Below are 16,637 nucleotides of genomic sequence, written 5' to 3'. Positions count from 1 at the left end.
GGTTTGGAGGTCAGGTCAGGTCAGTTCTGGGTTCTGGGTAACTAGCGCAGGACAAGGTGGTTGCAGGACAAGGTAGTCGCAGGCCAGCATTTGGACGTGGAGGGATGCTCTGGTTCTGGGTTTTAGGTTATAAATAAAGTTCCTTTGTAAATAAAACCCCTTCCTACCTTAGGTTGTGCCTCTGTGATTTATTCTAGCTCCTGGAATACAACAATGGGAAGCTTTTCTCCCAGCCTGCTGTCTGACCTTGATTCTCAGGCTGCCCAAGGGCGCCATGGTGGAGCCACTAATAAGAACATTTTTCAGTCTTCTTTTTTATGTTAACTAGTTATCAGAGTAGGACCAGCACTATAAGAACAACAAGAGAAATCCTCAGGGTGTCAGAATCTTAGGTAACTGTAGCAGGACTTTGCTGCCAGCCCTCAACACGGTGATACTCAGGAAAAATCACTTGAAAATCTGAAAGAAGTCTCCAGGGTGTTAGCATTTCCCGAGCCTCAGGTCCTCAGCTCCTCCCACTAGCCCCCAGATCCACCCATACCTAATGAGCCACTCCTACTCACTACCTAACTACTTCCCCTTTACCTCCCTAGAGAGAAGCTGCCACCTGGATAAGGTGCAGACGCCATGTAGCTCCCTCTCCCGTGGGAACTATGGCCCCACTAATAAACCTCCTTATGAACCTTCTTCTCCTGCCTGTGATTATTTCTGCATGTTCCTCTGGGATGGCCGGGACCTATGCTTTCACAGGGGACCCGACACCTCTCAATATATTATTAACCATTGAAAATCCAAATAGATGGAAAGATCTTTAGAAGGAAGTCAGTCTTTGTTAGTATTATGTATAAAAATGTTGACAAGTCTAGCTTCTCTTCAGCTATAGACGAATCATGTTTGGGCTTATGGAAGTCTTTCTGGGTTACTTGATGATTATGATAGTGACAGTAACATCAAAATGCCAGTCTCTTGCCACATTTTGCGTGGCTTCCTGTGATAGGTTCTTCATAAAAGTAATTCTTTCCTTCTACCTTCTTTCTCTTCATAAATTCAGGAATCAACTGCCTGAATCAAGTTAGAGCCTCCCAAAGGGGGGTCGGGAACCAACTGTATTGGGTAACTGATTTATAACATCTGTCAAAATATGATGCAGAAAGTTTTGAGGCTTGATGGTGAAATACATCTTTTATATAGTTACCCTAGTTTGTATCATGTTTACTTTGAAATCTTGAGAATAAAGTGAGTCAGCAAGAGTCTGATTTTGTTTTTTACGAGAAAGCATCATGGATAGAAAACAATTGGCAAGCAACTATTTATTCAAATGATATATAATTCAAAGCATATATAATTTGGAAGGTCTTTTCTCCTGTAGTTACTCATGACAGGCTATTATCGCTAAAAGTATATATCAAGTATTCTCCTTTGTGATCTTCTCAGGAGTTGCCTGGTTCCCAGCCCCTCTGTTAACTTGGCTTTTCTGTGAAATTAGGAGTACTGGTGACCACAGTAAGTGTCTATAGTCATGGTGTAAAGACTTATGGTCATGTGATGTTCCCTTCTCTGTCAAATAGAAAAGACTCCTGTGTGTTATAAACTCTAGCATCAGTGTATTACAAATAGTTAAGATAGTGGGTTATAGAGACACACGTATTTGGTTTACAAAATTGTACATGCCTAAACAAATTCCTGTGTGAAATGGAATTACTATCAATGAAATTGGGTGGCAGATCACCAAGGCATAATATGTAAAGACACCAATGCTCACAGTACCTCCTTCTACTACATTGTTTATTCCCTCTCAATACATCATAATGGCCTCATGGGCAAGGACAGGGGCTTCCTATTATCAGTTGATTGAAGGTAATTCTTTTTGATATGCTAGCCTTACCCAGAAGCAGGTGTCTACGGCTCTATCATCTCATTCTGGAAAAACCCTATGACAGTAGTAAGGAAATTCCTCCCACTGGAAAAAACTCCAGGCAATGCCCTTGACTTTTCATTTTATCATGGAAGGAGAGTGGTGGAAGGTATGGGTCACATTATTTCATTGGCTTTAGGTAAGGTATTGATTTATCTAGATAGAGACTTAGAAGGAGCCTTATTGAAAAATTAATGACAAAGAGGTCTAGAAGGATTGTATACCAAGCAGTAACTTACACAAGGAAGTTTGTAAAAGCAACAGTAGTGGGTGTGATATATTAGCTGATCTCTATAAATCTACACTGGCAAATAGGTATTACACTTCATGATTTTTTTCCAATTGAACTGACCAAGTGAAATGTGCCTCTAGCTATAAATGTGATCTTAGGCAAACATGTCTAAGGCCCATGCTCCCTCTCCTCTTTTTTTCTTTCTCTTCTTTTGCTTCCTTTTCCTTATCTTTTCATTTTGCTTCTTCCTTCCCTTTCTCTCACCTTGCCCTCACCTCTCTTCTTGTGTTTGGAAACAAGCTTTTTTTTCCCTAGGTTGGCCTCCAACCCACAATCCTCAGCTTGTTGCTAAAATTTTAGGTATGTGCTGCCATTCTTGATTGTGTTTCATCACTTATATGACAGGGACAACATTAACTACCCTAAGATTGCTAAGGATCATGTATGCTAACACCTGATTACTCTGAAAGGCATGTAAGAGGCACCTAGACAATGATTACTAGTATGTAAAACTTGACTTTGATTCCAACTGATTTTACACAGTATCACAGGCAGGGATTTTCAAACTCATATAAAACAATAACTTGCTTTAAAAATGCTAAAACTCCTGAAGTTTCTTAATGGACAGATCCAAAACCTTTTTAGTTTAATATTACTATACTTAGTGTTACTCACAAGATACATGAAAAAAGAAATCCATTTAATGCTTATTTCTGCTGAGAAGAGGATTTTTAAAAATAAACATTTTATTTTCAATTCAAATTAATGTTATTTGTCAAGGCAATCTCTCTGAGTTTCCTTTTATAAATGAGGAAAGTGGAAAAGTTTATTTCCAAAGTACTTAAATTCTAAATTCTATAAAGATGAGTCGACTGCAAGGCTATTTAATCATCTAATGAACATTCCTTTTCTTCAAAAGTCATTTTGTAGGGTGTTTTGGCTTGAACCTTGTCTTCAGAATTGTTTTACCAATTCTGAGGCTCATCCAGAAAAAAAAAGTCTTGTTACATTATAGCTACATCTTGGTGGTGACTCAGAATAAATTTGTGATTGACTACCAAAGGATTAAGGCTATTCTAAACATTCAAATCTGTTGTTTAAGGATAAAGATGTACCACCAATGAAGATACTCTGATGATATTACATGGAATAGCATTCCAAAATCTCTCAGCTACCACAAACATTACCTAATGATATCATTAGAGTTCAATTTACTGTTTTCTTTAGAAAATCAGGGGAAGCAGAGACTTGGCAAATGTGATAAGTCAGAATGTGTTGATGAGTTAGGAAATCTACATTTGAAATCTGGGCCTAGAATTTACTAGTTGTACTCTGTCAGGAAGCCACTTCAGTTATGGAGGTTTTTGTTGTTGTTGTTTAGCAACTTTAATAATGATGTGGGAATACTGTATCTATCCAGGCTTCTCCTAGAGATATTTGAGAATACAAATGAGATAGATGCTAGATGTGGAAATACTTGGCTCATGTAAAGGCATTCAAGAATATGAAACATAGGTTGGTTACATATAACCTGCAATTCAAATACATCCTGGGATCTCTTTTTGTAGAGCCAGTAAGCTATGAATAATACTGATGAACATTTGCATTAGTTTGCTTACAGGGAGCACTGACTTTAAATCAAGTTGATAAATGTCACAACTCCTTTCATGTTCCCCCAAGAAGTCCTTTTGCCAGGTGGCATGCTTATATCCTAGCTACTTTGGAAGCTGAGATCCCAAGGATCCCAGTTCAAAGCAAGCCTAGGTAAGAAAAGCCTATTACTAACTCCACAGTAAACAGTGAAAGGCTAAGTTGGAAGCATGGCTCAAGTGGTAGAGGACCATCAGATTGAGCAAACTGAACAAGCACAAGATCTTGTGTTCAGTAATGGCAGCAGAGTTCTTCTCATCAGTAGTTCAAAACTTGTACTCAATTATATTTTATTAATCGTAATTATAAGGAAATGTATCTTCTCTTTTATATAAATTGCTACATTATATGTGATCTATGATCTTTCATCACACAAAACCTAAAATAGCTAACTTTTTGCTGAAAACAAATCCGCAGACTCCTGCTATAATGTATTACACAAAGAGCTTTGTGTTTTTAGCAATAAATGTAGTCATTGTTCATAAGCAGTTTTCTGTAAACAATTTGCTTTTCCTCCTAGTAATAGAAAAATCTTTCTGCTCATACTCTTTTTTATAAATCGAATTATGTAAATTTTATAATCTGAATTTGTTTTTATAGTTTAAGAAATTCCCACTTTGTGAAAATTTAAAGTAGAAGAAAATGAGAAAAACAAAGGAAGAATGTAAAGAACTGAATCCAGAGGTTCAGGGGCTAGCTGGCTCGTGTGCTGGAAGATCCTCTTGGGGGCTTCTGGGAGCCCTTGCATGTGGAGATAGACATGAAGAGAAGGGGCCTGCTGAGGGCTGTTGTGAAAGTCCCAGGTCCCTCTGTTGGAAAGTGGGACAGTTCATCTTATAGTAGTAGTGACACCTTTATGGGGAGAAAAATCTGGAAGTAACAAAACTGGTTTTGTAGGAGAATGATTTCAGATGTGATGTCCTTTTTGGAATACAAAATACCAAAGTAATCTTCAGGGGCTACTTGCTAATACCTTCATACAAGAAAAGTAAAAGAAGAAGAAGAAAAAAAAAGAATAGAGAAAAAGATGGAAGGTCTAAGGAAGGGAGAATGGTTTCCATGTGCATGCCGTTCATTTTTAGTGTCGTTTCAAATATCTGTCTTATGCTTTGCTTGAAGTGCCTTTGTTAGGGCTTGATTATGAAAATGTGATATTATAAATGGTAGGAGTCAGGATTGCAAAGGTGGCATTTCTTTTCCTGGTTGGGGGGGGGGGAGAGAAAGAGACAGAGAGAGAGAGAGAATATAACCTTTACCTCATAATTTCCCTTCTCCTCCTCCTTGTGTATGCCACATTAGTCTCTCAGTAAAGGTACTTGGAGAAACTTGCTAAAATTTTCCCTCATGCTTGAAATTTACTTACCCTGGGTAACAGGAAATGTGGAGTCTTGTGATGTAGATTGTTATACCAGATGGTAATCTTAGCACATGCTATTTATGTAGATCAGCCATGTGTGAGTCATCCTTTCAAGGCTGATCTCAGCCACTGTGGAACTAGGTTCCATACAAGTGTGATTAATAAATAATAACAATGATGCTGATTATGCATCCTTTTGATATATGCTTAATGAGGCCATTGCTATTAAACCATAATAAATATGCAATTCTTTGCTTTTTAAAAATAGTCCTTTATTAACACTGGGCTGTATTGTTAGAGTGCTGTTCTTTCCTGGCAAGGGCAGTACAAAATTTAGCACAGCTCAATAATTAAAGTATCTTAACAATTGAGATTTTATTATTTATTGAGTGTTCTAACCACTCTTTGTTCTTTCTAATTCCTACTCAAGTGTTCCTCTTCTAAAGTCTACAATTTGCTGTCTTATTGATGAACATGAATTTGAATGGATTGATGGTCCATACTATGGTTCTCCAGAGGAAATGAACCATTAGACTTATCACCAGAGGGAATTTAATAGAGTGCACCAAGAGAGGCTGAGTCATCCCACAATGGCCAACTTCAGATTGGAGAGCCAGGACAACCAATGGCTGCTCAGAATTAAAGAGTTGAAAACTCAGCCTGGGAGAGACGCCAATGATTCAGCTCAGGTGCCTGAGGGGAAAGGTCTGAAAGTTCTCTGGAGAACCAATGGTGAAAGTCCTTACTGACAGACTCAAGAATCTAGAGGCCGAAGACCAACAGCAATTGTAGCATAAAATGCACCCATTGTGGAAGGAGTTCCTGGGAGAGAGCTTGTTGACCTCTTCTACATTCTCACACCTTCCATGCCCCCAGGCTATTGAATACAGCCTCCCACACCGAGAGCTGGTGTAACCCACCCCATTCACTGACCTCCTCTGCCCACCCACCCCCCAACTGCAAGACAATCTTTTTGGGAACCACCCTGAGAGACACAACCAGGAGTGTGTTTTTCTTGGTTCTCTTGGTGTCCTTCCATCCAATCATACTGATAACCTAATTTAATCACCACAACACTCTTCCATCTTCTCTCCTACTTACTGCTGACTAATCTTGTCATGGGTAACACTTTCATACTTACTAGAACTTGGCTTATCTGGTAGTTTACAATAAATAGAAAAATCTAGAAGTTAAGGCTGCATAGAAATAAATGCTTCAAAGCCAGAAAATATATTTTCATCAATTCTGCCATTCTGTCTTCCTGTTCTTCTCCTCTTCTTTTCTTAAATTTCATCTCTAATAGTGCCTATAAGTGTGCTTTTCACAGAATGGACAGTTTTGTGTTTTGCCAGTCCTGAAGCTTGAACTCAGGGCATGGGCGCTGTCCCTGAGCTTCTTTTGCTCAAGGCTAGTGCTCTATCATTTTTGAGCCATACCGCCATGTATGGCTTTTTCCAAGTTGTATATTGGAGAAAAGAGTCACCAATTTTTCTGCATGGGCTGGCTTTGAACCCTGATCCTCAGATCTCAGCCTCCTGAGAACCTAGGATTACAGGTGTGAGCTGCTTAAGGCAAGTTTGTTTTTGTTTGTGTTTTTTGTTGTTTTGGCTTTATAATAGTCTGCAAATATTTTGTAAGGCAACACTGTTCTCTTATTCACATAGGACATCCCTTTCCTGAACACTCAACCTGCCCTCACATTTCCTAGCACATGAACAACGTGTCTCCTCTTTCTTTCCCTTCCTTCCCAGCTGTGTTTGGCTGCCACACAGAATCCACACTGGGCCTTGGGAGAGTGTGGGGCTGAGAATCATGGCTCTCCGACATTCCTTCAGCTCTTGAAGTTCTTTGGCTCCCTGGTCACATTACATGTTTTCTCCAACTTCCTTCTGAGAAGACTCAGTCCCTGCCTCCTTGTTTTCCTCCTTCCGCCTTTTTAGAGCTTGTTCCAGTAAAAGCATTGGGTCCACAGACAAATCCACGTCAGTCTACCTTTCCAAAATATACTCTGTTTAGGATAGACATCATTATCATTTTCTTTCTTGGTTTTACCTATTTAGACATGACATTTCAGATGTACCATCATGAGGATAAAAACTCCTTGGTTTTGTGATAAGAGTAAATACATATTATTTTTTTTCTTTCTTGGTCTCTGAATGTGCTTAAATTCCTCATTTTGTGGCCTCATTGGAACTAGGAAACAAAGATAGCAAACCCATATGGGATTTTAATTAGTACCAAGTTCCACTGGAGCAAATAATGAAGAATATAAAAGAAACAAGTTGCAATGAGAAATGAGAAAGTTTGGTTGGATAATTTCTGATGGGAGTTGAGAAGAAATTAGTAACTGACATTTTGCTGCCAATAATACTTAGATCTAATTTTAGGTGATTTTTTTCTTAGTATTTTTTCAATTTCCATACAGAATGGACATACGGCTAGGACACCCATAAGAACTTTTATAGCAAGGTCCTCTTTCATCAGGTGCTTGTGAAGCAGATATTTTCCTAAGCACCTACAGACATAAGAGCATATTGAACTCTGTCTTAGCAGTTCATGGTCCCTCTCTCCTGCTCTATAGCAATGCAGCCTTCAGAGAAAACAACTCTTTTGTAGTTTACTAAGGCTGAAACAAGCCCCAACTGAGACAGCCTTGGTTTGCTCTGGGAAGTTCAGTCTCTCCAAAGTCAACACCTCATATTAGTCAGGAGATCGGGCTTTGATATTAGACCAGTGTAGCATTGAGTTCCAGCCTCAAGGACATTAACCTTTGATATGTGGCATAACCTTTTCTGGCTTCAGATTCCTTGCCTGTTAAGTGGGAATAATGTAGCCCATCTCATAAATTGACTTCAAACATTCCATGAGAGAATCATAAAAAGTACCTGGCACCAGAGTATGGCAGCTATTTTTGTCTGTGATCCACTAGGTAGAGCATTTCTGTGCTTTCCCCTATCTGAAATGGAGATGCTTTTACATCATCCTTCACTGCTGGTCTTAATTGCTTAGATCCCTTAACATTTACATTACCATTATTAGCTTTTTATTGAGCCAAATGCCTACAAAATGGTAGGAATGGCAATGATACATAAATGGTGGGTGGAAAATTGGAATCCTAAAAGGTTGTCAGTAGTTCTAGATTATTACATACCCAAACCATTGGAAAGCACAGTCATTATCAACACTAATTACTGCCTCCATTTTCTAACATCTTTCCTTCCCCAGAAAACATGAAGCTCATAATCATATAGATTGATTCTTATGTAGCAACAGATGGATGGAATTTAAAAGGTTAGAACTGAGATTGGATGAGATTTGGGTAATAAATTATCTAGCTCTCCTATTCTATGATTTGTAATAGCAAACTCTGAAGCCAGACTAAAACTCTATGAAAGGTTTTTTAATTTCTGGAAGGAGAAAGATAGGGTCAGAATTTGTAATAATCTGCTGGGTATTGTGGTTCATATCTGTACCCAGCTATTCAGAGGTATCATTTTAAAAGGATCATGATCTGCGATCAGCCTAGGCAAAAGTATGAGATCCTATTTAAAAAACAAAACAAAACAAAACAACAACAACAAAAAACACAAAAAAAACCCAAACCTAAAAGCAAAAAGACTGGGTCCATGGCTCACATGGTAAAGTGCTTGCCTTCCTAGTGAAAGGCCCCAGTTTCCATCCTCAGTACCACACAAACACACACACACACACACACACACACAAAAGAACATTTGCTCCAATAATCCGTTCCCCTCTAAAAAGTGAGCTAAACTCTGAAAATACTAGGCATTGCATATAAGCCTTACATGCACTAAGCATTTACCTAGCCACTAGCAGATTCTTCTTGTGTAAAGTTCATACTTCATAAAGGTCTTGCATACAAATTTCAAAGTGATTATGATCATCTACTTGAGGAAACAATTCAGTGTTGAAAAGTGAAGAACAGGTATTCTAAAGAGTTTACTTCTAAAGAGAACATAGACTTGTTTGCTCCCTTCCGTTTTCCTTTACATACATGCTCTTTTCTGAAACATTTCTAAGCTGTACCCAGAACCTAAGCATTAGAAAACAATTATTAAAATACCTATCTAAGGCATACTAGGTTGATAGTATAAGAATAGGTATATCAATATATGTCAACATGGTGATTGATCAACATGACAGCCCTGTTAGAAAATGCCACGATTCCACAAACACTTGTGGGATGAATCATTGCCATTTGGTTTCTTCCTTAAATGGTCTTAACCTAAGAAGGATTCTTAAACCAACAGTGGTGTAGTTCCTAGAAAGGCATTTGCATTTAAAGTGAAGACATTGATTATCTTGCTGTTTCTATGAGCAGTTCTCTAACTCATAGTATAGAAGTTGCAGTCTGAAGGGGAAGTGAAGATCAAGTCCAGTCCTGAAACCAATAAGCTCCTCTACCTGACCATAATCATCCCATCTCTGTCACCACATCAGATAGAATATGAGCTAATGCAATCAATGTATGCAATATTACGTCTTCTAGTAGAAGGACAGCAAAATGATTAAAACTAATTTTAGTATTACCTTTTATTTAATTCAAAACATCCAAACTCTTTTCACTTTAGCATACATTTGTTATAAGGTGAGCAAAATCTTTTCTATTCTTATTTTATTTCTTTAATTTGAATTTAAAAACTTAATGTGTACCAAAATCAGTTACAGTGACATCAGTGCTAAAACCATGGGTGAGAAAGACAAAAAAAAAATGCCATAATTTCCCATGATACATTGAACATAACAACAACAATGATAAACCACTTATTTCCATAACTTGAAGTTCATTTCGCTTAGCATCATCTTATATGTTCATATGTACATAGCTATTACCCTGGGTATTGTATATATGTTTAACAGAAGTAGGGAAGGGAAGGGGAATATCAAAATGGAGAGACAAAGGGTAAAAGGCGAGCCAATGCAACAGCAATACTTATGAAACTACTTGCTGTAAACTAAGTGTACAACTCTGTAGTGGGGTAGTTAGAGGGAAAGGTGGGAGAAAAATGAGGGAGGAGGTAACAAGTTGAGTATGAAATGTACTCACTGCCTTCGTATGAAACTGTAGCCCCTCTGTACATCATTTTGACAATAAGTATATCAATTAAAAAAAAACCTTAGGGGCTGGGGATATAGCCTAGTGGCAAGAGTGCCTGCCTCGGATACACGAGGCCCTAGGTTCGATTCCCCAGCACCACATATACAGAAAACGGCCAGAAGTGGCGCTGTGGCTCAAGTGGAAGAGTGCTAGCCTTGAGCGGGAAAAAGCCAGGGACAGTGCTCAGGCCCTGAGTCCAAGCCCCAGGACTGGCAAAAAAAAAAAAAAACAAAAAACCTTAGAGTGTAATTACAATTTAAGGGTATCTTAATTTGAACAAATCACACTTCAGAAGTTCCTTATCCACATGTGATTACTGATTAGTGGCTATTGTATCTGATGACACAGTTCTATAAAGTCAAAAGGTGAAATTCACCCCAGATCCTTTGACATTCTTTAACCAGTGCTAGCTGTCAGGAAGTTTTTTGCTCTTACAAAGGAATATTTCCATTTCCTGTCTGCAGTCTGTTCTACCTCCTCAGTCTTAATTTAATACCACTGAAATTCACATTGGCTTTTGGTTTGAAATAATTCTGGAGACTATTCAGTATTCTCTTGTAATAGAAATTTTAAATGATCAATCCTAGTGATTGCATAAATTAGTAGCTTTCCTGTGATATTGGCATGCGTTTTTAGATTATATTTAGATTATACCCCTTTCCTACTTATCCTCTTTTGCCTCACACTTTCCCCCCTCTGCCCCTGAACCCATTTTTCTTCCCCAATTGTCTTCTACTTTCTAATTGCCTTCTATGTCCCTAATTTCTTCCACCTTTCTCAAGTGTCCTCTTCTTGAGTCTCTTTCTCCAATCTCTACTTTTGAAGTTGGGTTCATTTTCTAGTTAGCTATGGGATGTTCTGTTAGACTTATGGCAGTCAGCCTACCTGGTTCTCAACCAGCTGACCAGACACTCCCTCTCACTTTCTTGTTTCCAGTACATGTATTTACATAACCCTCAGCACCCTCATTTGCCTGAATCTGAGGCAGATGGGTGGCTCAGTCTTGGTTTGCTGTGAGAAGAGTCTTTCTTCTAGCTTCAGTGCCCTCTGTAGTCATCCTACTTAAGTCATAGTCATCCGACCCCTTATAGTCACCCATCAAGTGTTCATTTCCACCTCACATTTCTTCATCTACTCCACAGAACAACATGACTGACCTTGCCAACTGTCCTTTCCAGAGCGTCAGTGTTCTCAGCTGTCAGACCAGGAAATAAGCAAAGATTTCTTGCTTAATTCAGTGAATTCATAGTGGCCTTGGTCCAGAACCACATTTTTTCTTTCTCAAGTTTCTGTCACCTTTCATACTCTTGAAAAGAGATGATAATGGCTCATGGTTCTCATCTTCCAATTGCCTTATCCAACAGACCTAATATATAAAAAAAAAACAACCAGCTGATCTTCAAACTATTTTCAGCAGTAAAATTTTTTCCTATTAATATTTATTCTGTTCTATTTGTCTAGAATTATTTTCAGATCTTCTGATATAGGTTATATGACTGTTGATTTTTAAAGAGTTTCTGGTTAGCTTAAACAAATAGGTTTCCATGTGTATGTGGAGAGGGGGAGAGAGCTAGAGATAGAGAGAATTTTCCTCTTAGTGTGCAGTTTTTGAAGTCAAAGATCTTGTAATAGAAAGACATTTACTTTCTGGCTCAGAGTGTAAGCAACTTACCCCCCCCCCACCTGTGTGTATGTGTGTGTGTGTGTGTGTGTGTGTGTGTGTGTGTGTGTCCATGCACCTTTGTTTTAGAAAGAATGATTTCTGAAAGTTCTAATACTGTCTCTTTTACCTTTTTCTCTCTATTGATTCAGTTTCTTTGGGAGCAGTGTTTGTTCTATTATTCTCTAGCTATTATTCCAATTCACTGACTCTTAATTATAGGGGTAGATCATTTTCTTTTTCAGTAACAACATGGTGAATGGCCTGAAATGTGTTCTGTTGTGTTTTATTTTGCTTTGGTACAGGAAAGCAAGCAGAACCCAGTGAAAGGATCAATATTTCTCCAACTCCTTCTAAAGTTGGGTCTTATTTGTGGTCTGAAGATAGGTCATGTTGCCAGCTCCTCACTGCCTCAATTGTGCTTTGATTTTCTAGTTTGGTGTTTCATCTGTTGTTCAAAATCCTTCTGTCAGAGGGTTTATTGATCTTTGCATTTTCAATACCTCATACTTAATAGACATTCCACAAAGACTGTGTTATCAATGGATAATCCAATGAATGAATTGCTTATATTACACTTTGACTGAAATGCTTTCTGGTGTGAAATGCTGGCTATTTGCCAGTAAATGGCTCTGTTGATAGCAGGCTTTTCTTCTGCACTAGCCTACACTATATCCTTAGAACTTTCCCCATAGAAACCATCTTTTCTTTCTTGTGTATTGATTCTAAGTATTCAACTGAAAGCTTCAGGTCTGATGAAGGCAGCAATGCTGTTTTCAACAGGAAGTACTGTGCTTATTCCTTTGCTTGTTCAACCATCTTCATTCCAGTGGCATTCCAGTGGCATTCCAGTGGCAAGCTTCTGGCATGCCAACCACACAGGTCATTTAGGGAGAAATCCAAATTCCATTTAGACACATTTTCAACTGTTCTAAATATTGTACTTTCTCAGGCTTCCAGGGAGCCAGTGTTTATCACTAGATGAGTACAGTTACAGATAGATCAAGGACTTTAGTTTATTCTGGGTCATGTCCATTAGAATGGCCTAATTTAAGCCAAGCAGTTCTCTTGTTCTAAGCTGCTTTCCTTCTAGGTCTTAAACTTAAAAAATTAATGTTTCATTATCCTCTTTCCTGGAATCAATGCATGTGCTTAGTCTGGGACGGCTCCTTCTTTATCCAGATCTACATTACTGCAGTATACAGCTTTTATTCGCTCCTGCACTCCTTGCCATGCAATACAGTATGCAGAGACACACATCTGACACTTACATTTGGCTCAGGGCTCCTTTGTGAATCACATGCCAGAGGAGAACATTAAATCTCATATACACCAGAAGAGAGATGACACCAATACTTAGAAACAGATTTAAACGCAAAATATGCTCCCTCAGCCCTTCCCCCTCTTTCATCCTTGCATTTATTTTTTTCCAGAATGTTTACAAACTATGTCATATTTGTTTGTGAACTGTGATTATATGATAAAAGTATATTAATGTGTCTGTCTACACCAAAAAAAGTACTGCAAGGGGCATGGAACCACAATTGTCTTTGATCACACTGATTCCACTAATTAAAAATTCCATGGAGGAGAGAGTGCTGGATAATCACATAAACCCTGTGAATTACCTAATAATGGTAGAAATATTCAAGGCATTTGTGATTAATGAACAGATGTGAAGCGGCACTGCAAGCTTATGGGAAACCATTTCTAATGGTGATGTCAGCAAGGAACAATTTGCAGACATAATTACTAAAAAATTATCAGAGACTTCCTTGTCAAATATTTTGTATGTTTATAAAGCTGTTAGTGACTCATTTTAGAAGTCTGGGAGACTTATTTGATTTGGAATCAGGATTTTATTATAGCTTAGCTGTTATGTAATAGTTTACTCAGACTGATGAGGAGATATTCTTTCATGTCAACAGAACTTGTATGTGTGCAGTGAGATTTCCTTGTCATTATTTTAGCAACTTATATCTGAATATTTCCCTCTATTTTCATGTCTGTAATATATTCTTCATTTGTAAAATGTAGCATAGGAGAGTCTGTGGAATAAATTATTCAAGAGATTATCATGAACCCCTAATAATTTAGTGCACTGGGGAAACGGCTATGTCATGAAGTCAATATATGAGTTTTTGTTTCACCTGTGTGGCACAATAAGTCAAGATTATCCATACTTTAACTGGGGTCAGTTCTGAAACCAGTTGAGCTTCACCAACATACTCTATATTCCCATACTTGAGGGCAAAGTCTTCAGGATACATCCAGTTTTTATGTTGGCTGGGAAACTATTGTTTGATCAACACCTCTAGTTGCTAACTAGAAGCATTTCATTTGGAGTTTCCAAAAGTCATGTGTCTTTTCCTTGCCTCACATTTTAATGAGGTTGTTGTCTTTAGAATAACTCCAAAAGAAACATAGCCTGAGAAACGTGGTGCTCTCCAAGAAAGGTTTATTTTATCTTGGATGTGTGTGTGTGTGTGTATGTGTGTGTGTGTGTGTGTGTGTGTGTGTGTGAGTGTGTGTGTGCGCTGGTACTGAGGCTTGAACTCAAGACCTGGATGCTGTCTCTAGCTTTTTCACTCAAGACCAGTGCTCTACAACTTGAAGCACATCTCCCCTTCCAGGTTTTTGTTGATTAATTGGAGTTAAGAGTTTCATACATTTTCCTGCCCTAGCTGTCTTCAAACTATAATCCTCAGATCTCAGCCTCCTGAGATTCTAGGATTGCAGGTGTGAACTCCTAACACCTGGCTTGAACTTGAATGTTTTGTGCTCTGCAGGGCATAATGTAGAGAGATTACTAAGTAGGATAAGCAGTGAAGGCTCTCCTGTTCCCTTGTTGGCTCTCACATTTACTCCTTGGCTCTTCAGCTGCCTCTGCTTTTGTACCATCGGCAGGCTTCCTTTTAGACTAGGTATCGGGATCTCCTTTCTATAAATGTTTTGTTATCTCCTGTCTCAGGAAGCAGAAGCTAACCTTAAGCTTTCACAATTTGTCTAAATATTTGTCCACACGGGTTTATATGCAGATATGGAGATCTCATTTAAACACTTTGGTGGATTTATTCTGTTACTTGATATCCAACTTGCTAATCCTTCCTGACTATTCAATGTGCATCAACATGGAGTGGAACAAGAGGGAATGGAGAGAATAATGGAACACAGATTTTGAGTCAGCAGAGGAAAAGTCATGGCCTTGTTCTTTGGGTACATGGAGGTTAATAAAATATTTTGAATGAAAGTTATATAATTTTTCAGCCCCAATAACAGAGATGCCTCTGTTGTGTAGGAATGAATAATAAAGGATGTTTTATGATCCAGAAAAGTCACAGTACCAAGACACTACTTCCTTTTGGCTGGTGCTTTTAGTTTACAATAAACAAAGCTTCTATTTTAATTCCTGAAGTACACATCGTCACGCAAGATGGTCCCCAGAGGAAGGAATTCTATTTCCTTTTGGCATCTTTTGGGAAATTCTATAAAGCAGTGATGCAATTCTAACACTTCATGGTGAATATCTGTAAGTATGAGTAATAACTTGGGGACAAAGCTAAGTCCTCTTGGACAAAACAAGTGTCCAAGGACCTCCAAGCAATGTTATGTATATAGTCAGGTCAACTCAGTTTGAGACTCCTGTGGGGTGGGGAGGTGGGGAGGTAAACATCAGCAATAAACATTATGTATATTTCAGGAGGTATTAGAGAGCTAAAGCCTAGTCATAGAGTTCAGTCAAGAACAGGTGAGAGCCAGCTGTGGTGGTGCAAACCTATCACACACACACATACACACACACACACACACAGAAGGGGTCAGAGAGAGAGAAAGAGAGAGGGGGGAGAGAGGGGGGGAGAGAGAGAGAGAGAGAGAGAGGAGTCAGAGACATGAAGATCATAATTTCTAGGCCAGCCTGGGCTACATAACAAGCCTACATCAAAAGCCTATTGGGGGAAGAGATCACTAATTCTGCATGTGGAGACAGCCCAAGTTTTGTTGTTGACCGTGTATAAATGCAACTCTGGTTTTTAATGTTTTCCTTGAGCTAATTTGCATGGATATTGCATTTTTCACTCTGATGATCCAAAGGGGTGTGTGTGTGTGTGTGTGTGTGTGTGTGTGTGCACGCACACACGTGCTGGTACAGAGGCATGAATTCAGAGATTGGCCACTTTCCTTTATCTTTTTCACTCAGGCTGGTGCTCTACCACTTGACCCAGACCTCTGTTTCTGGCTTTCAGTAGTTAAGAGTCTTATGTCTTTCCTTCCTGGCTGGCTTCAAACTGCAATCTCACATTTCAGCCTCCTGAGTAGGCAGGTTTACAGACATGAGCATCAGCATTTGGCTCTAGAGAGAATTCTTTAGAGGGTGGGCAAGATAAACATTATTTAAAAAATAGCAGAAATGCTCATCTCAACCAATAAAAAGCTGGGGCAGTGGCGCAAAACTGTTATTTCAACTATGTGGGAAGCATAAATAGGAGGCTTTCAGTCCAGGATGGATTGGGCATAAGCATGAGATCCAATTTTAAAAATAAAGCAAAAACAGGGCTGGATGCTACATGAGTCAAATGGTAGACCAAGCATGCAATTCTGAGTTCACCCCCCCCCAAAGTTATATATAATATAAATATATATCTACATATCTATGTATTAACTCACAATTTTTTAAATCTAACTTCATTTTTCCATGCTATTACA

Source organism: Perognathus longimembris, chromosome 11 (assembly GCF_023159225.1).
Source record: "Perognathus longimembris pacificus isolate PPM17 chromosome 11, ASM2315922v1, whole genome shotgun sequence".
NCBI lineage: Eukaryota > Metazoa > Chordata > Mammalia > Rodentia > Heteromyidae > Perognathus > Perognathus longimembris.
This window is presented reverse-complemented; position numbering follows the sequence as displayed.